Source organism: Macaca mulatta, chromosome 4, assembly GCF_049350105.2.
Source record: "Macaca mulatta isolate MMU2019108-1 chromosome 4, T2T-MMU8v2.0, whole genome shotgun sequence".
Lineage (NCBI taxonomy): Eukaryota > Metazoa > Chordata > Mammalia > Primates > Cercopithecidae > Macaca > Macaca mulatta.
The window spans coordinates 170,764,798-170,785,666 of record NC_133409.1 but is presented as its reverse complement, the minus strand read 5'-3'; the positions used below and the strand labels follow the sequence as shown (position 1 = coordinate 170,785,666).

Genomic DNA, 20,869 nt, shown 5'->3' with positions numbered 1-20,869 from the left:
ACTCTGCAGCCTCCTCAACGGGAGCCTCACACATTGGTTGGACATTGACACTCGGGTTCAACCAGTGTGTGAGGTTCATCAGGTTCACACACTGATCAAAGGTTCATCAGGACAGCAGCTCATTCTGATAATTTATCAACTGTTTGGGTTTGTCTGGGTGGGGAAAGAAAGGACAGTTCTGCTTGAGGTGCCACCAAAACACTGCTTGAATGGCAGTGGAGCCGGGGAGGCTGGGCGGCTGGATGCGGTCCCACCTGGACTGTTCGCCAGTAGTGTCGCTCTGATGCCTGATTTATTTGTGCATTTGGCAGATGGGAAGGAGGAATTCCACTGGGTGATAAATCGTCTGCACTGACCTATCTCTGTCAGTGGTAAGCCTGCCTGCCACCCACCCCGCCGACACCTACCAAAGCAGTTCAGTCTCTTAGAGTACGTTGTCAAGAGGAGAAGAATTAGGACAGGGCAGATTATAATGTCACCAGTGAATCCTCAGGGCTGTGGGTCTGTGGAGGCCTGAACACTGGAGGGGATAAGCAGTGCTTTCCTTTCTTGCTTGCCATCAGATGCAGAGTCCCTTCCCTATGCGGCCTCCAGAACTGTCCAGCAGGACGAGGTGAGGGAGGCAGCTGAGGCCTGGGTCTGGCCCTGGGTTCTGGTCACCTCTACTAACAACTCAGGGGCAAATAGTTTTCTGGGCTGTCGTGGATGACTGTGATCCCAGCCTTTCCTACTGCCCTCCCAGAAATGCAAGCCACACCATGAATTTCCTGTGTGGCCTTGAACAAGCCACTATACTTCTCTGGCACTCCATTTCCCCATCGATCAGTGATTATCTCTGTCCAGTCGTAACAGATTCTTTTGGTCTCCACACCAGCAGTGCGGTTGGTGTCACCCCCTGCCCCTACTCCACATTGGCATTCCTGGGGACTTTTATTGAAAATATGTATTCCTGGATGCCATGCCAAGAAATTCTGACTTAATGGTACTGGGGTGGGCTCACGTATCCAAATTTTTAACAACACCCCAGATGACATTTTAATGCATTTCTTTTCTCTAAATCCATGTCATCGTGGTAAAACATTTAGTACTGGATCAAGTAATTTATTGTATTGATTTATAATGATTTCACTCACATAAGGCCAGTCTGCTTTGACCAGTATGCAAACAACATAGCAGCCAACACTTCGATTTTTAACTTTTACAAAATTATCTTACAGTGGAGATAGGGAGGGGGCACGAGGGAACTTTCTGGGGTGACAGATATATTAGGGGTGTAAGTTGACACTGGTGTATGCATTTGTCAAAATGCGTTGAATTATAACACTAAGATCTGTGCATTTCATAGTATCTAACTTATGCCTTAATTAAATGAACTAAATTTAAAAAGAAAAATGGCAAAAACACCAACTCAAAATTCCCCTACAGATAACACAAAGAACACACGCATTCAGCATGAAGAAGAAATGCTTCATTTGAGGGACGCTGTCAGCGGCGTTAGAAAAGGTTCTGTCACTAACAACCTGTTTCTAAACTGAAATCTTTCCCACCCTTTCTGCCAAGGTGGAGGGCAAAGCCAGTTGTAGGGTTAGCAAGTGGAGCGGGACAGGCAGAGATGCTGGAAAGACGGGGAAGCCGGCCTGGTGAAGCTGTATCTGCCCTGTTTTAATGCAGCAGGCACTGAAAAAGCCTGAGGCTTAAACATGTGGTCTGTAAACAAGCAGCCCAGAGCACCTCTCTCCCCTTCGCCCCTCCCTCCACTGTCACTGGGATGAAGCTGTGAAGACTGCTTGTCTTCATTCCAGACCTTTCCCTAAGTCTGCTTTCATAAATTAAAATGTGCATTCATTCATTCATTCATTCATTCATTCATTTATTCCACATTAATTAAGCATCTCTGTAGCAGGCACTGCAATGGCTGAGATGAACGACCTGCCATTTCTGTCCCCAGACCCTCACAGTCAAATAAGGGGCCAGCTAAATCCATGTACGATCTCGGGACAGGATGCGAATCGTCTCTCCCAGGTCCAGTGAGCCTGTGACCCGGAAGAGGAACACATCACTCCCTGCGGGGTGTGGGAGGGGTACCTGAGATACGGAGGAGAGGCAGTTGATGGGGAAGGAGAACATTCCAGGAAGAGGGAGTGGCATTGTTTTATTTGGGGAAGTGGTGAAAAGAGAAGCTTGGAAATGGGCTAGACCAGGAATTATATTACATGTTGAGGAGTTTGGACTTTATCCTAAAATAAAATGTCCCGGGTTTTTTTTTGTGTGTGTGTGTGTGTGCACGCGCGTGCGCGTGTGTGTGTGTGTGCGTGTGTGTGTGTGTGTTTTCTTTTTCTTTTTTTAAATACAGGAGTGACAAGCTTTGTATTTTGTCTTCTCTTTTTTTTTTTTTTTTTTGACCTAAGGAAGTGCATGGCAATTTCTACCATCCCTGTCCCCACCCCACAGTGCAGATGGCCCCAAGTCTGGGGCTGGACATCCCTGGGTGCCACCTCCTTCTCCACTCCTCCTCCAGCAATGGGGAAGCTGGAGGCTCTGCATGTGGACCTCAGATTCTTCAAGGGTCAGCTGAATATCTGAGTCCTTATCTTCCTAATTATACCTGGAACTCTTAAACTTCTCACCACTCCTAATGACTTCCATGCAGCCTTGTAAAATAACAGGTTCTGCCTATTAACCAGCTGCAAAGCACAGTAGCCTCGCACCCATCCTGAGGTGGTTTGTCTCTCAGCTGCACCGAAGAGAGCTGAGAATAAGAATATTCCCAAATGTATAAAGGCAATGTTACTAAATTAATGCACTAAACAGTGCTGTGATGTACTCAGTTATTCAATCCTTTACTTGAAGGCTGAGTAAAACTTATGTGAAACACAATTTATTTATTTATTTATTTATTTATTTATTTATTTATTTTTGAGACGGAGTCTCGCTCTGTCACCCAGGCTGGAGTGCAGTGGCCAGATCTCAGTTCACTGCAAGCTCCGCCTCCCGGGTTCACGCCATTCTCCTGCCTCAGCCTCCCGAGTAGCTGGGACTACAGGCGCCCGCCACCTCGTCCGGCTAGTTTTTTTTTTTTGTATTTTTTAGCAGAGACGGGGTTTCGCTGTGTTAGCCAGGATGGTCTCGATCTCCTGACTTCATGATCCGCCTGTCTCGGCCTCCCAAATTGCTGGGATTACAGGCTTGAGTCACCGCGCCCGGCCCCATGAAACACAATCTGAACAAGTATTTTCCATTTTCCATTTTCCACTCATTCAGGAGGATTAGAAGTGACAGCTGAAAGTGAGGGAAAGAGCCACTCCAAGTGAGCAGGCAGGCAAATGCAGAAGGCACAGCACCTGCAGCCGCCGAAGACAGAGACAAACGTCTCAGTACCTCCCTTTGGCCCTGGGGGCATTTCTCCCCAGTGGACCAAAAGTTTTCATTGTTCCAATGAAATAACCATTTTAATAGTCATCATGTAAAGGCTACACATATTTGGTTCTCTGTTTAGTTAATAAGGGAGGAACCCATGCAATACTGCTCAGAGAAACAAATACCAAAATGATTATAATGAAAACATGTTCGTGCTTTGCGGGGTACATGGCAGTTGTCTGGAAATTTTATTTTCAATGAACAAAACATATTTGCTTGTAAATTACACTGTATGAGGTGATGTAGCCAGAATGATCTCTCCAGCTAGCTACTTAGGATAACCAAAGGCAATTTTAAACCTTTCCATTTCTACACTATCAACTTTCCTCCATGGATAACAAAGTGTTTAGAGACAGCTCCTTTTTAAACCCTTTGGACACTAAGGGTGAGTGACGGTCAATAAGGTTGAAACTCACAGGTCTCTCCCAAGACCTGAAAGAAGACACCCGTTTCCTCCCTGCCCTTCAGGACTGCATTAGGAATGATTGTGTCTCTGGGTTGGTTGTCCAGTAACTATTCTTAAATCCAGGGTATATGACCAATGAATCCTGTATGCATTAGCATCCGGGGAAGTGAGACAGCCAGCTATTTCTCATGGGAATTCCTGTGCAGATTGTTGCAATCAGTCCCGTTGTGTAAAAAATATATGGTTAGTTACAGTTCTTGCTGGTGTGCAAATTTGTAGGGCTAACGCATTTCCAAGGGGAGAAAGCAAGACCGCAGGAATGTCCGTGACATGAATGCAATGCTCCTGGCATGCGCAACCTCAGCAGTCTGCAAATTGGGGTGGATGCTCTACTTTGCCCTACTTGCCATTCACCTGCTTTGCTAACCTCCCAGCCAGCTGGCATTTCCACAGCCTCCCTGTTGTCACCTGGAACTGGGGATGTGTTTGGCTTATAACCGATCGTAACTAATTATTAACTCTGCAGGGTAGATTATGGTTTTATGTTAATAGCATTGCAGGAGGCTTTGAGATACCGCAGCTTGATAGGACCTTCTGAGGCTGTTCTGTAGACTCCCAGGAATGCAAGACCTGCACGGTGGCCCCAGACTGGGACTGACGCGATTTCCTGTGGAGGAAAGACCTTTGCAATGGAGGGCAGGGAGGGCACCCTGCCCCCAGTCTGGCTCCTGATCTAACACCAGGAACCTCAAGCAGCCACAATCCTTTAGGCGACAAGGTTCAGGTTTCACATAGGCTGTCCTGTTTAGAGCAAACAAGCAGCCCATTCGTGTATATTTTGGACCACGCCTCTGGACTGCCCGGGGGCACCTTGCCACCTGTTGTGTAACCTGCTTGTTGTGGAGAATTAGGGAAGAACAATTCTAGAAAGGTGTCCAAAGTCAGTTAGCTGAGACTGGGGATTGAGAGTCCTTTTGGGATGCACTCCACAAGGGCTCCGGGAGGTAGGCAGGAGGCTGGGGATAGAAGGTAGGGAGAGATGTGGATGAGAGGGCCTAAAGTAAGACAGCTGCCTGCTCTTTGCCCTTGAGCAATGAGTATTCCAGCACAGGGGACAGAACCCAGGCCCATGGCACCTCTCTAGAGGTCTAAAGGACATGCTTCATCCTTAACTGTTGCCATCAGAAACAGCCTGAGTGAGGCAAGCAGGATTGAACTGTTTCCTAGGAAGCTGGATGCCCTTGAGTGCACATGCCACTTGGGGCATGCAGCAAAGGTCACTGTCTAGGAATTTTCAACTCGTTCAAAATTTCTGTGCATCCCATGTTAATTAATATGAAAGGCCCCACGTTGGTGGTAAGCATTATCGTGAAACTGGTGCATCTTTCAGTAGCCTCGGCCCCAGGTTTTGTCCATCTGTCTACCCTCCTGACCACTTCTCCATCCCCTGTCTCTGTTGCTCAGGGTTGCTTCTTCATCTCTTCCAGTAATGCCCCACCTCCAATCAGAGCAAAGCCTGCCCACAAGAAAAAAGCCTAAGCTAAATCCACTCGCATTAATAAGGCCAGTATGTTATCCCTTCCAATAATGTGCGCATAATGATTGTATTCATCAAGGGAAAAAACATTTTTTGTTGTTGTTTGAGACAGGGTCTCACTCTGTTACCCAGACTGGAGTGCGGTGGTGCCATCACGGCTCCTGCAGCTTTCACCTCCCAGGCCCAGGTGATCCTCCTGCCTCAGCCTCCAGAGTAGCTGGAACCATGCCCGGCTAATTTTTAGATTTATTGTATTAGAGACCGGATCCCACTATGTTGCCCAGGCTGATCTCCAACTCCTGGACTCAAGCGATCCTTCTGCCTCAGCTTCCCAAAGTGCTGGGATCGCGTGAGTGAGTCAGCACTCCCAGCTGGAAAGCAGTTTTAAGTCAATGTTATGAGGGAAGTGAAAAAATGATTGAGCACCTCTTATGTCCCAGGTATTATGCTGAGCACATGATCCAATCTAACCTTCAAAAACAACTGCACAAGGAGGCAGTTTTATATTCATCTTACCGAGGAGGAAAATGAGAGTAACCTCTCTCAGGGTACATGATGGCTTCAGCCTGAAATGGCTTCTGGAGTGGATGGTAGGCCCTATGGGTCACCAGAATCCAGGATTATATGGAGGTATCTCAAAGCTAGTACCAGCAAACAGGGCTTGCTGAGCAAGCAAGAGTCGATAAAGAACCCAGGCATTTCCCCTCAGCTTTGACCAGAACAGGGCTGCTTGTGTACATTTTCAACACTGGATTCCAGGAAAGCTTCTGTATTAAGAGTTCAACTTGGCCGGGCGTGGTGTCTCATGCCTGTAATCCCAGCACTTTGGGAGGCTGAGGTGGAGGAGATCACTTTAGCCCGGGAGTTTGAGACCAGTCTGGACAGCCTAGGGAAATCCCCCTCTCTATTATTATTATTATTATTATTGTTATCTTTATTGTTATTATTGTTTTCAAGTTCAGCTTAAAAAAATAAAAATATTTTGTTTCAAAATAACTTCCTTGGCAAACAGGATCCTTGGAAGGGATTTAAGCAGGGTATAACACATCATACTCACTTTTTGAAATATTGCCCAGAGACTGCATAGAAAATAGATTGAGCCTGGAAACAATTCTCCAGAGGAGAGTCGTAGAGGACCTGAACTAGGCAGTAGCAGAGGGATGGAGACAAGAAGACAGCTGTGAGACACGCTGGGGAAGACGGCCTTCTAGACCCCAGTGACTCTAAGCATGGTCTCTGGGCCAACACCCTCAGCAACTCTCGGGAGATTGTGAGAAACGCAAATTCTCAGGCTCCAACCCAGATCTACTGAATAAAAATCTGTGCTTGGACAAGATCCCCAAGGGATCCATATGCTCCTTAAACTTCAGAAGCACTGCTTTCAGACCGCTTGCCTGGGAGAGGGATGGAGGAAGGAATGGACGATGACTCTGAGCCTGTGTTCAAGCATAATAAAATGGGTGAGACCTTCTAGAACAACATGGATGAGACCTTTCTTTGAGAAGAGCGCTTTCCCTTCAACAGCTCAGTGGGTATGGCGAGGGCATCCTGGTGCCATGACCTCTCCCTAAACAGCTGGCAATCATGGCATAGTTTGTTGTTAAAGTGCCATTTGCTATCTCTTATAATACAGCAGGTCTTCAAACAATGTTACAATGTTGATGAGGAAAAGAAAATTCATTCCCAGCCAAGGCCACTATCTGTGTGGAGTTTGCAAGCTCTCCCCACATCTGTGTGGGTTTTCTCCAGGTGATCCGTTTTCCTCCCACTTCCCAAATCTGTGCCTGTTAGGTGAATTGGCATGTCCACACTGCCCCAGTGTGAGTGAGTGTGGGAGTGTGTGTGAGGTGTGAGTGTGCCCTGTGATGGGATGGCGCCTTATCCAGGGCTGGTTCCTGCCTTTTGCTATGAGCTGCTGGCACAGGCCCCAGCCACCTGCAACCCTGAACTGGATGAAGCAGGTAAATAATTATCTTACTTAATTTTATCAATCTTTCTTGAATGTATGTGTAGCCCACACTTATTTCCATGTTTAATATAAAAAGTGTTTTGTTCTAAACATAACTCTGTTTTATAACAATTAGCCTAAGTTCAAATTGGTTTCGTTGTACCTTCTTTGTCATTGTACCTTCTATGTCATTTCACATAGTCACAGTTTCCAAGAACCTATCGTTAAGGGAGGACTTACTGTACTCTCCTTTTCTCTGTTGGTGTGGATTTCTTCAAGGATCCAGGACCACCTTCCCCACTTTTAACTGTCCTAATGAACTGTAAACCTTTTATGCCTGGGCTATTCTTGACTTTGTTTTTCTCTTCCCCAACACTTTCTTGTCTAATGTTGTATTCTTTCTGGATTTTCTAATTTAAGCTAAAATACTGGTGGCTAATAAGGCTCATATATTTTATCTCTTCAAAGAAATATTTTAGTATTAAAAGGGACTGTTCCTGCCAGGCGCAGTGGCCCACACCTGTAATCCCAGCACTTTGGAGGCCAAGACAGGCAGATGATTTGAGGTCAGAAGTTCAAGACCAGCCTGGCCTACATGGTGAAACCCTATCTCTACTAAAATACAAAAATTAGCCGGGCGTGATGGTGCATGCCTGTAATCCCAGCTACTCTGGAGGCTGAGGCAGGAGAATTACTTGAACCCGGGAGATGGAGGTTGCAGTGAGCCAAGATTGCACCACTGTACTCCAGCCTGGGCAACAGAGTGAGACTCCAACTCAAAAAAAAGAAAAAAAAAAAAAAAGAGAGAGACTGTTCCTTAACTCAAGGACATCAGGGATGGGACTGTTTTAAGCATCCAGTCAATGAGGAAACATTCAGAGGCACAGGGTCTTTAAGATCCTCTCAACTAGATGACATTTTCTCCTGTTCTCTTCTGCATCAGAAACGATGTTCACTCCTATCTGCTTGTGTTTTCTTTCTTTCTGTTTTTCTTTCTTTCTCTTTCTTTCTTTCTCTTTCTCTCTTTCTTTCTTTCTTTCTTTCTTTCTTTCTTTCTTTCTTTCTTTCTTTCTTTCTTTCTTTCTTTCTTTCTTTTCTTTTCTTTTCTCTCTCTCTCTCTTTTTTTTTTTTCTGAGATAGAGTTTCACTTTGTTACCCAGGCTGGAGTGCAGTGGTGCAATCTAAGCTCACTGCAAACTTTGCCTCCATGGGGCTCAAGCAATTCTCCTGCCTTAGCTTCCTGAGTAGCTTGGACTACAGACATGAGACACCAAGCTCAGCTAATTTTTGTTCTGTTTTGTTTTGTTTTTGGTAGAGATGAAGTCTCGCTATTTGCCCAGGCTGGTCTAGAACTCCTGGGCTCAGGCAATCAGCCTACCTTGGCTCCCCAAAGAGCTGGGATTATAGGCATGAACCACCACACCCAGCCCTGCTTGTGTTTTTGCCTCTAGTGCTCTCTCTCTGCCTGGAATGCAATTCCCCAGCTCTCCTGCCACCTCAGGCTGAGTTAGGTACCCCCACCTGTGTGGTCTCCTTGGGCTTTCCCCCATAGCCTGTTATCATGCTGCACTCTAGTTGTTGGTTTACATGCCCCTCCTACACTTGATTCAGTGTCTTTTCATCTTTACACCCTCAAAGTATATCAGAGTGCCTTGCTCATACCAGAGGCATAATAAATATTTGTTAAATGAGTCAATGAAAGACTGTGGGACTGTGGATGAGGCTGGCTTTGAGTGTAGGCTGGGATGGGGGAGTTGGAACAGTAGTGTCTGTAGCAGTAAGAGGTGGAATTAGAACTCATGAACATCTAGATATATAATGAGGTCAGGAGCTACTCTGCATTCTGCATGGGTCTTTGCATATCTCTGAATTACTTATAATACACTACCGGGCCCTTCTGATGAAGTGTAAGCTAGAAAATTCCTCCCCACCTTAACTTTATGGGCAAGCATTGAAACTTGCCCAGTGTTATTCTCACTGAAAGGCTCATACAGCAGTGACTGTAAAGTGGGTTTGGTGACTTATTTTTACTTTTATGAGTGTTTTAGTTTCACTTGTAATGGTAGTCTTAGTAAGCTTTTACTTAGTGTACACTAAGAGCCCAAGGAACAATAGACTTGCCCTTAGCCTATGTCCACTCCCCAACCTCTGTTTGCTGAGGGATTCTCAGCCTTAAGAAAGGATGCACTCCTACACAGTCTACCTATCCTCTAATAAATGCCAAGAGAATACAAGGGATGTCCAAAATACCAAAGTGAGAAATTACTGCTATTGTAGCTTGAAGCTTAGAGGGTACATTCCTCCCTGCCTTAACTTAAATACTCTTTCTACAGAAGCGAGAAACAAAGACAGATCCCTGCAAACCAAGAGTAGTAGAGAAAGTGTTTACATGAATGGACACAGGGGCACGTTTTGTTCTTTCTCAGCAATCCTTTGTTGTTGCAAACAGAGACTATATACGATCCTGATGGGCAAGAGGGCCTAGTGATTTGTCTTTTCATTCTCCGCTAATGATCCTCTGAACAGTCTACTGATTTCCTTGCCCTTCATTCTTTTTAAAATGACCTTCGAAATTTAGAAAGGTCTTTTTAAATTTCCATACTCTCCATACTCTCCACCACTCTCCATACTCTCAATCTACCCATGGCCATTGTTCTTCCTTACATCAGCTCTCTGCTTTCCCACATCACCATCTAAAAGGCCATTTCTATATTTTGTCCTGAGAAAGCTATACTTGTATCTAATAGTTATGAAGTTGTGTGTAATTATACTTTTATCTTTTCTGGTCATTATCACCTATATATACCATATAAGAACATTGAGAGAAGCCACTCTGAAAATGAACCTCAAATTTATTTCCATGCCATGGAAACCAACATTTCCAGAAATCATAAGTAAGTCACCCATATGGATCAGGATTATGTTTTTTACTCCCCCACAGAAGGCCTATAGTTGGTCCCTCTTACAACATTGGGGAGTGGTGCCCCAATTTCATGCTCTAATCACCAGAATTTGATAGGATGCACATGGCTAAGACAGAGACAATCTGAAGATACATGGAGATCCTGGAAATGATGCTTGCTAAAAGAAAGGAGGCATCTAGACACGCTTTGCCTCATTCATAACATTTCTTTTTTTTTTAATTAATATTTTAACTTTTATTTTAGGTTCAGGGGTACATGTGCAGGTTTGTTATATGGGTAAACTTGTAACTTGGAGATTTGGTATACAGATTATTTGATCACCTGGGTACTAAGCATAGTACCTAGCAGTTTATTTTTTTCCTTTTCCCTCACCCTCCTCCCACAAGCAGGCCCCAGTGTCTGTTGTTCACCTCGTTCTGTCCACGAGTATTAGTTCATTCTTACATTGCTATAAAAAACTACCTGAGACTGGGTAATTTATAAAGAAAAGAGGTTTAATTGGCTCCCAGTTCTGCCGGCTGAACAGCAAGCATGGTTGTGGAGGCCTCAGGAAACTTGTAATCATGGTGGAAGGTGAAGGGGAAGCAGGTGCATCTTACATGGTTGGAGCAGGAGGAAGAGAATGAAGAGGGAGGTCCTCTACACTTTTAAACCACCAGATCTCGTGAGAACGCACTCACTATCATGAAAACAGAAAGGAGGAAATCCACCCCCATGATTCAGTTACCTCCCACCAGGGTCCTCCTCCAACACTGGGGAGTACACTTTGATATGAGATTTGGGTGGAGACAAAATCCAAAACATATCATTCTGCCTCTACCCCTCCCAAATCTCCTGTTCTTCTCACATTGCAAAATACAATTATTCCTTCTCAACAGTCCCCCAAGTCTTAACTCATTCTAGCATTAACTCAAAAGTCCATAGTCCAAAGTCTCACCTGAAACGAGGCAAGTTCCTTCTGACTATGAGCCTGTAAAATCAAAAGAAAATTAGTTACTTCCAAGACACAATGATGGTACAGCCATTCGGTAAATATACAATTCCAAGAGAGAGAAATCAGGCAAAACAAAGGGGCAACAGGCCCTATGCAAGTCTGAAATTCAGCAGGACAGTCATTAAATCTTAAAGCTCCAAAACAATCTCCTTTTACTCCATGTCTCACATCCAGGCAACTCTGATGCAAGGAGTGGGCTCCCAAGGCCTTGGGCATCTCTGGCCCTGTGGCTCTGCAGGTTACAGCCCCCTTGGCTGCTTTCATGGGCTGGTGTTGTGTGCCTATGGCTCTTCCAGGTACATGGTGCAAGCTGTTGATGGAGCTACCATTCCAGGGTCTGGAAGATGGTGACTCTCTTCTCACAGCTCCACTAGGCAGTGCCCTAGTGAGCACTCTGTGTGGGAGCTCCAACCCCACATTTCCCCTCCACACTGCCCTAGTAGAGGTTCTCTATGAGGGCTCTGCCCCTGCAGCAGATGTCTGCCTGAACATCCAGGTTTTTCATACATCCTTTGAAATCTAGGCAGTGGCTACCAAGCCTCAACACTTGTCCTCTGCACACATGCAGCCTTAACACCATGTGGAAGCTGCCAAGGCTTATGGCTTATGTCTTCTGGGGCAGAGACATATATGGGGCCCTTTTAGCCATGGCTGGAGCTGGAGTGGCTGGGACACAGGGAGCAGTGTTCTGAGGTAATGCAGGGCATTAGGGCCCTGGGCCCAACCTGCAAAACCATTCTTCCCTCCTAGGCCTCCAGGCCTGTGATGGGAGGGTCTGCTGTGAAGGTTTCTGAAATGCCTTCAAGGCATTTCCCCATTGTCGTGGCTATTAACATTTGGCTTCTCTTTGCCTATGCAAATTTCTGCATCTGGCTTGAATTCCTCCCCAGAAAATGGGTTTTTCTTTTCTACCACATGGCTGGGATGCAAATTTACCAAATTTTCATGCTCTGCTTCCCTTTTAAACATAAGTTCCAGTTTCAGATCATTTCTTTTTTGCTCACAAATAAAAGCATGTGCTGTTAGAAGCAGCCAGGCCACATCTTGAAGGCCACATCTTGAATGCTTTGCTACTTAGAAATTTCTTCTACCAGATACCCTAAATCATCATTCTCAAGTTCAAAGTTCCACAGATCTCTAGGGCAGGGGTGCAATGTCTCCAGTCTCTGCTAAAGCATAACAAGAGTGACCTTTACTCCAGTTCCCAATACAATCCTCATCTCCATCTGAGACCACCTCAGCCTAGACTTCATTGTTCATATCACTATCAGCATTTTGGTCACAGTAATTTAACAAGTCTCTAGGAATTCCAAACTTTCCCTCATCTTCTTGTCTTTTTCTGAGCCCCTCAAACAGTTCCAATCTCTGCTCACTACCCAGTTTCAAAGCTGCGTCTACGTTTTCAGGTATCTTTATGGCAATATCCCACTCCCAGCACCATTTTTCTGTATTAGTCCATTCTCTCATTGTTATAAAGAACCACATGAGACTGGGTAATTTATTTTTTTTTTTTTTTTTTTTTTTTTTTTTTTTTTGAGACGGAGTCTCGCTCTGTTGCCCAGCCCAGGCTGGAGTGCAGTGGCGCGATCTCGGCTCACTGCAAGCTCCGCCTCCCGGGTTCACGCCATTCTCCTGCCTCAGCCTCCCGAGTAGCTGGGACTACAGGCGCCCACAACCGCGCCCGGCTAATTTTTTGTAATTTTTAGTAGAGACGGGGTTTCACCGTGGTCTCGATCTCCTGACCTTGTGATCCGCCCGCCTCGGCCTCCCAAAGTGCTGGGATTACAGGCGTGAGCCACCGCGCCCGGCCTAGACTGGGTAATTTATAAAGAAAAAAGGTTTAATTGGCTCATGTTTCTGCAAACTGTACAGGAAGTATGGCTAGAGAGGCCTTAGGAAACTTACAATCACGGTGGGTGGTGAAGGAGCAGGAGGAAGAGAGTGAAGGAGGAAGTGCTACATACTTTTAAATGATGAGATCTTGTGAGACCTCACTCACTACTCACTACTCACTACCATGAGAACAGCAAGGGGGAATCACCCCCACAGTTCAATTGCCTCTCATCAGGCCCCTCCTCCAATACTAGAGATTAAAATTCAACATTAGATTTGGGTGGGGATGCAAATCCAAACCATAGCACCATATGTTCTTATTATTTAGTTCCCACTTGTAAGTGAGAATATTTGGTGTTTGATTTTCAGTTCCTGTGTTAGATTGCTAAGGATAATGGCCTCCAGCTTCATCCATGTTCCTGCAAAGGACATGATTTCATTCTTTTTTGTGGCTGCATAGTATTCCATGGTGTATATGTACCATATTTTTGTTATCCAGCATACCATGGATGGGCATTTAGGTTGATTCCATGTATTTGCTATTGTAAATAGTACTGTGATGAACATATGAGTGTATGTGTCTTTATGTTAGAATGACTTATATTCCTTTGGGTATATACCCAGTAATGGGATTTCTGGGTTGAATGGTGTTTTGTTTTTGGTTTTTGAGGAATTGCCACACTGTTTCCCACAACACTGAACTAATTTAAACTACCACCAGCAATGTATAAGGGTTCCCTTTTCTCTGCAACCTTGTCAGCATCTGTTGTTGTTTGACTTTTTAGTAATAGCCATTCTGATTGGTGTTAGATGGTATTTCATTGTGGTTGATTTGCATTTTTCTAATTATTAGTGATGAACATTTTTCCATATGCTTGTTGGCTGCATGTATGTCTTCTTTTGAAAAGTGTCTGTTCGCATTCTTTGTCCACTTTGTTTGTTTGTTTTTGTTTTCATTTTTGGTTTTTTTTGGTCTTGCTCTGATACCCAGGTTGGAGTACAGTGATGTGATCTTGGCTCACTGTAACCTCCTGGGTTGAAGTGATTCTCCTGCCTCATCCTCCCGAGTAGCTGGCATTACAGGTGTGCCACATGCCTGGCTAATTTTTTGTATTTTTAGCAGAGACAGGGTTTTACCATGTTGCCCAGGCTGGTCTCAAACTCCTGGCCTCATGTGATCCACCTGCCTCAGCCTCTCAAAGTGCTGGGATTACAGGTGTGAGCCATTGTGCTTGACCCTTTGTCCACTTTTTAATGTGGTTGTGCAACATTTCTTAGGGCCAGTTCCAACTACAGTTATGCAACCTTTGACTCAAGAGCCTTCACAGGATTTCCTTTAGTGTTTGCTGCATTTTTGCCAATTCCCACAATATTGTTTGAACTGTAACAGTTTTTCCTTCTTTCTTCTTTTTTTTTTTTCACCAACTGGAATCTAAGATTGACTTACAGAAGCAAAGTATGTCTGAAATGATTAATATTCCTCTGAGTCTCTATGCGCATCAAGGTTTGTAACCTATTGTGAACTTGTGTGACTATGATTTAATCAGTGCAATTGATCTAAATAGTTTCCACACAAAAGCAGTTGACTGACTATAATGTAATCATGAAAAAGCAACAACTCTGAATTTTATTATATTATATTTATGTGCTCCATTTATTATGGTGGTGTCCTCCACCTCCAAAATGAAATGGCATACCCAAATTAAAAATGCACTAAGATATTTTAGTGACAAGAAAACATTTTTATTTTTTAATATCTGCAGAAGGGGCACAAATATATTATACTGGGAATATTTCATTTCATTTTTAAAAAATCATAGTGGCAACATTATGCATTTAGAGTCATACTGCAGAGAGCATTATTACTTGCTCTATTTTGACTCCTTCATATTTTCCTTTCTTTTTAAAAGAATATGTGTGTGTGTATGTGTTGTTTTACTGTCTGGAAGATGACAAATTATGTACTTTAGTGACATAAATTACCTGAACAATTTACTGTAGATGCTCCTGGCAGAAAAGGCCACGTCATTCTTGTGTTTCCTTCTTTGCTGCTGTGAGAACACTATGTTCCCTGGAGAGCCTGGTGAGGCCTGGCTGGGCTAAATTCTTTTCACATACATGGTTCACTGCTTGAATACCCAAGAGGCAGAGCTTACTCTCTCACTCTCTCTCTGAGAATGGGTTTACCATTCTTGTGATGGCCCCTTGCATTCTGCTTTTCTGCCTCCAGTAATGTTTGGTATTTGATAATTTGGGAAAAAGGGACCACCAGCTATGCATTTGGATAATTATGAAATAAATGCTGTTTAGGGCAGGCAAAGGTTTCATAAATTCTAGCCTGTGATCAGCTCCCAACCCAAAGAATGCATTTCAATTGTGTTTATCTTTGCTTGCATATCTACAAATAAGACATAAACATAGTTATCAATCATTTGGCACCTTTTAAATGGACACAATCATCCACTGTCTAACTTGCAGTGCTATAAAAGTTTGATGTGCAGTTGTAAGAAGCTCTTTTGTTTTCCTTTAATGGCACCAAATCAGGGATAGTCAAGTGTTTGCAGTCACGATGTCAGTCAAACCTTCAAGTTGCAAAGGTTCAATCTACCTGACCAGAAAGTGGTGGTCCCACGTGTTTCTCTATAAGCATCCTAATTGTCTCTTTCATTAGTCTCCTGGAGGGCATGTGTATGAATACATTAAACATGTCTAGAAGATAATAAATGGCATTTAAATAGTCTCAACTTTAGGCTTTTTGATTCAAAATATCCCAGGCCTGGCAATGGAGTGAGCAGGATTATCTGCCTTTTTGTCTCACTGCAGTACAGTCATTCTGAATGTTACCTTTGGTGTTGCTCAAACACCAGGCAGTTCACGTGCCCTCAGCTAAGAGAATAGCTGAGAATGACTGTCAGTTTCTCCCTTAGGTGGCCACTCAGTCCCAAATTTCCCATTTCTATGACTAATACCAGCATCTTTAATGTGACATTGAACACCTTGACCTCCTTCATCTTCTCTTTCTCATGTTCATTACTACCATTACTAATTGTACCTGCTTACTGCCACCCACAATTGGGTACATGTCTGGATTGGGAAAGCAGCCTCCTAATCATTTACCTACATCCAGTCTTCCTCTCTGCTTTCTGCACAGCTGCCAGAAAAAGCTCCGGCATATGCTGTTTGCAGCACATCCAGCGATTCATCACCAAAAACTAAAGCCTATTACTTAAGGTCTCCAACAACTGGCTTACTTTTTAACTTCTCTCTTTCCCCTGTTATTTTCACCTTTCTGTATCCAACTCAATATGCTTTCATCTCACTTGGTAAGTGTTGCTAGATGTTTGCCCTTACATTTTTGCACGAATCTTTGCACCTATCTGGAATGTTCTCTTCCCTTTTCTCTCTGCATCTCTCAAGACCTGAACTCATGATCCATGAAACCATTCTCCTTTAATTAGGCTACCATTCTGATTACTTCTTCATTTTGCTTTCCCTGTCCCCAGTACGTTTTTAGTCTATTGAAATTTGAGTCAAAATTAAGTAATTTTGAGCCCAACGATGTTTTGTTTTATAATTATTCACAACATGCTTCCAGTGCATTTGGAATGTACCTCAATCAAACTTTACAATGTACCTCCATCATCTACAGGATAAAGAAACCTCTTAAAGTCAGAGAATATGTCATCTACTGTTTTTTTACACTACCCATATACCATTCTTCTATTCAGCCTTCATTCAACAAGTGTTCATGAGCATATAGGGGCTGCAGATACAGCAGGAGTGAGAAAGATAGGCCCAGTTCTTGCCCTCAAGAGCCAGTGTGGAGCAGGCACATCCAATCAATATCCCTGAGACCCAAAGGGAATATTCGGCACATGATTTTCAAAGGAACAAAAAGAGCATGTGTGATAACTTCACAAGTAGGAGCCAAAACAAATTCTGAATCATACCTAATGGCAAGAGAAATGAGAAAATTGCATCCAATTATTTATTTTGAAAAGCTATGGGATGCAACAATACAATTAGAAAATCACATGTCAGTCACTGGACACAGGCATCTGCCAGATTCTGCTGACCTCCTATAGCCTCACAAAATAGTAGGACCAGTGTCCGAGGGGTGTGGGGGCTGAAAATACTCTACATTTGATCTGGGTTATGGCTACGTGGGTGTGTATATATGCAAAAATTCAAGCCAGGTGCCATGGCATGCACCTGTAGTTCCAGCTATGTTGCCCAGGCTGGTCTTGAACTCTTAGGCTCAAGGATCCTTAAGGATCGCTTGAACCCAAGAGTTCAAGACCAATCAAGACCAGCCTGGGCAGTATAGTAAGATCTCATCTCAAAAACCAGCAAACCAACAAATTCATCAAATTGTACCAATGTTATACCTCAACAAATACTTTTTTTAATTGAAAAATAAATGGTAAGAAGGGGAAAAAAGCACACACTTGGCTTTGGCCAAGTCTTCTTATTTATTGTTATTTTTATTTTGTGGGCATGAAGTGAGCATGAAGCCATCTGAATGAATTCTTCCTTCCTCCTGGGCATGTGAGCCTTGGGGTGAGTCAGCGAGTCTTAGAATGCTGAAGGGTTGGTATAAAGCAACCTTCAACCTGAAGATCAATAAACTCTGGCTATACCGTAGAACCACTTGGATGGAGCATCTCAAAAGAAATACCAACGCATGAGCCCCCACCCTCAGAGATCAGATTCATCTGGTCTGGGATGGGGCCCTGTATCAGTATTTAGAAAAGATACCACCACACCTGGCTTTTTTTTTTTTTTTTTTTTTTTTTAAGATACAGTCTCACTCTGTCACTCAGGCTGAAGTGCAGTGGTACAATGTCAGCTCACTGCAACCTCCAACTCCCAGTTCAAGTGGTTCTCATGCCTCAGCCTCCTGAGTAGCTGGGATTACAGGCATGTATCACCACAAGCAACTAATTTTTTCTATTTTTAGTAGAGACAGGGATTCACTATGTTGGCCAGGCTGGTCTCAAACTCTTGTCCTCAAGTAATCTGCCCACCTTGGCCCCTCAAAGTGCTGGGATTGCAAGTGTGAGCTACTGCACCTGGCCTCATACCTGGCTTAAAAAAAAATCTGTAGAGATGAGATCTCACTATATTGCCCAGGCTGGTCTCAAACTCCTGGGCTCAAGTGGTCCTCCCACTTTGGCTTCCCAAATTGTTGGGATTATGGACATGAGCCACTGCCCCTGGCCAGTTTTTTCTTGATATGAATAAACAATGTTGATGACCCTCCTGGGCCCCATTCCCTATTCCCTATTCTCCTCTTCCCCGGTGTGTCCCTATCTCCCCGTAGAGAAGATCTATCACTTGCGTTAATACTTCTGACTCAACCGACTTCACTCTGGCACACTTCCACATTAAAATATAATAATTAAAGACTCCAGAAAAATGAGAAAAAAATTAGTGAGAAAAAGACTATTGAAGAAACTGATTGTATCCTGAAGCATCCATTTGAGAAAAGGCATTCATCAGATCTTTGAAAACTGGCTCAAGACTTTAAAACTACTAAGCAATATATGCACTGTCCAATTGACTTGCCCTTAGGCCTCTCTATAATGGTAACTTGAAACCTACGTGAAACTTGTAAGACATTGAATAAATGTCTGTTTTAATGGCTTCTTTTCTGTCCACAGGAAATTTATTAGTGCGGTCACCATTTAAAAGCAAATGTGAACAACCTTCTCAGAAATCTATCACTCAGATGCACTGAACATAGTTCTTTGCTTACTGTTTTTTTTATCATTTTCTTTTCTTTCTTTCTTTCTTTCTTCTTCTTCTTCTTCTTCTTCTTCTTCTTCTTCTTCTTCTTCTTCTTCTTCTTCTTCTTCTTCTTTTTCTTCTTCTTCTTAAGTAATCAGGGACATTCCTGCATTCATGTGTGATGACTTTTTAAGACATACCACTTTCGGTCTGGAAAGTCATATAAGTTTTAGCTGGATGATCATGCTGTTTTTAAAAAGAGTACACAGCATATTCACATAAAAAAGGAAGGTACATCTATAAGGCTCTGTGCCAATATGGTTGGATAAGAGTACGTAGATGAGAGATTTGTTTAGATTAGACCAACCTTATTTCAGGGTTGGCCAACATGGAAATTAAGTTACAGTAGAGCCCTGGTGTGGAGTAATACTCCAAATACAGCTCTGTTCTGTTGTGGAGAAGGGATAGCATGGAGAATATTTCTCTATATGCCCTAATCCTTCCTTTCTGACTTAGAGGAACAGTTGTTTCACTTACCTTTCCAAAGCTAGACTCCTTATTTTTATTCTCTGCCTTCTGCCATCTTACCTCCTCCAGGAACTTGCTGTCTCATTCAGCCCCTTTCTTTATCCTCTTCAATTTTTTTTTACCTCCATTGAGACTTTAATCTCTGCTGAAGACCTGAACAATCTACTTTTCTTTGAAGAAAAAGAAAACAAACACAAACACATACCAAACAGATAAGCTGATGACTGATCATGGGGACCCTTCAAGCTTTCATTTATTTAATCCCTTTCATTTGGTACCAAACATCTGAACCAACTTGTCCAAGCTCTCTGAGTTCTCCACATCATTTCCTATCAGTGACTGCTCTTTTATGAAAATTCTCTTTTCTCTTAGTCTCTGGATCATGTCGCAATTCTGGTTCTTATCTTTCCCTTGACTACTTTCACATTTTCTTTATTGGCATTTTCTTCTCTTCCCACCTCCTAAATGCAAGGATCACTCTTTTGTCTCTTTTAATAGAGATGAGATCTCATTCTGTCACCCAGGCTGCAATGCAATGGCACAATCAGAGTTCATTGCAGCCTTGGACTCCTGGGCTCAAGCTATCCTCTTGCCTCAGCCTCTGGAGTAGCTGGGACTATAGGCACATGCCACATGCTAGCTAAGTTTTCTTTTAATTTGTAGAGATGAGATCTCACTCTGTTGCCCAGTCTGGTCTCAAACTCTTGGCCTCAAGTAATCCTCCTGCCTTGGCTTCCCAAAATGATGGGATAACAGCTGTGAGCCACCACCTCTGGCCGAGGGATCTAGATTTTACTTTTACTTTTGTCTTTTTACATACTCTTCACCCAAGAGCTCATTCATTCTCATAATTTCTACTGTCCTCTCTTAGTGGAATTACTTTCAAGACTGTCTCTAGTTCTGACAGCCCTTCGCAAGAGCTAATCTAACTTCTTCAATCATCTTTTAAATAGCTTTATTTAAATGATCCTCTGCTTCCTACCAGAATTCACAAACTCCTGCCTCATACAGTAGCTCCTTAAAGTCTTCATTTTGGCAAATGGTGCTATCTGTCTTCCCGGCAGCCAGGTTCAGAACCCTTGAGGCAACTTGCTCTGTAGTCTTGCTTGACTTCTGTGACCAGTTAATTGCGTGTCAATTACTCATTTTTCTAAAACCTTGCTCTCATTTTCCTTTTATTTCAACTTTCATTGTGCGACCAAATTCTGACCCGTATCACATCTGGTCATTACTATTGCAGTGACCTCCTTGCTGATCCTATCGTCTACTGCTCTTACCTATTCATACATTTTAGACAACACAGCTGAGTTGTTCTTGAACATTGTCTGTCCCTTAAGTTGAATTGTGAACACAGTAAAGCTTTAAACCAAATGCACACATTTTAGATATTCAACAAATGTTTGTTCATCCACTTATTCATTCATCCAAGCAATATTTGTAAAGTTGCCAACTGTTTGACAAGCTCTGTTAGGTGACGGATTATACATGTGAATAAAATGTGGTCCATAAGCATAAATGTTCTTGTGCTTTCCTTGCTGAATAAATGAACATA

General features: G+C 43.3%; 1 long non-coding RNA gene across 1 annotated transcript in view; it reads left to right on the top strand.

The window, feature by feature from the left end:
* Nucleotides 1-7,052: 7,052 nt before the first annotated feature.
* The window catches only part of LOC144340679 (uncharacterized), a 29,425-nt gene continuing 15,608 nt past the window's right edge, over nt 7,053-20,869 (top strand). The window contains exon 1 of the long non-coding RNA XR_013416927.1: nt 7,053-7,321. This is a non-coding gene — a long non-coding RNA (uncharacterized LOC144340679). The remainder of the gene's footprint in view (nt 7,322-20,869) is intronic.